This window comes from Myotis davidii, unplaced genomic scaffold (genome assembly GCF_000327345.1).
Source record: "Myotis davidii unplaced genomic scaffold, ASM32734v1 scaffold190, whole genome shotgun sequence".
Taxonomy (NCBI): domain Eukaryota; kingdom Metazoa; phylum Chordata; class Mammalia; order Chiroptera; family Vespertilionidae; genus Myotis; species Myotis davidii.
In genome coordinates, this window is record NW_006283440.1 from 784190 (window position 1) to 784678 (window position 489).

Sequence of the window (489 nt, forward strand, 5' to 3'; positions counted from 1 at the left end):
ACACTCAAAACATAACTAATTTTTTTCAATTCAAGTGTCATTTGGGGATCACTTTAGACCTCATACATAGAAGGTTCTGCTAAATAGAGGGACGATTAGAGAAGGTGGGACAGTGAGTAGGAATGGAGTGGTTGTACGTGTTGTGTGTATTTTAACTCCTGAGGGAGATGATAAGCTAGTATTGCTCACCTACTTTTTGGCATCCTTTCTCCACGTATAATACTCTCAGATTTGAAGGAAGTTTTATGTAGAGTCTAATAAAATCATGGCAGTGTTTAGATTCCATGAACTGTGGTATAGACTTAAATGCCAAAATTATAAAAACAAGAGACCAGGTCTCATTCCCGCACCATAAGCTTTGCAGCAGGTTTGTTAAAAGGCCGGTGTTTAGTCTGCAGGACTTTCCGTGGTACTTAAGCTGTGGATGTTGTCCGTCTTTCACTAGCTCATTGAGAGAGAGCAAAGGAGATTTGCACGATGCTTCTTTCC

The 489-nt window shown here is 40.1% G+C and overlaps 1 protein-coding gene across 1 annotated transcript in view; it reads left to right on the plus strand.

Moving 5' to 3' along the window:
• Nucleotides 1–489, plus strand: part of PTCH1 (patched 1) — a 63596-nt gene that overhangs the window by 49285 nt on the left and 13822 nt on the right.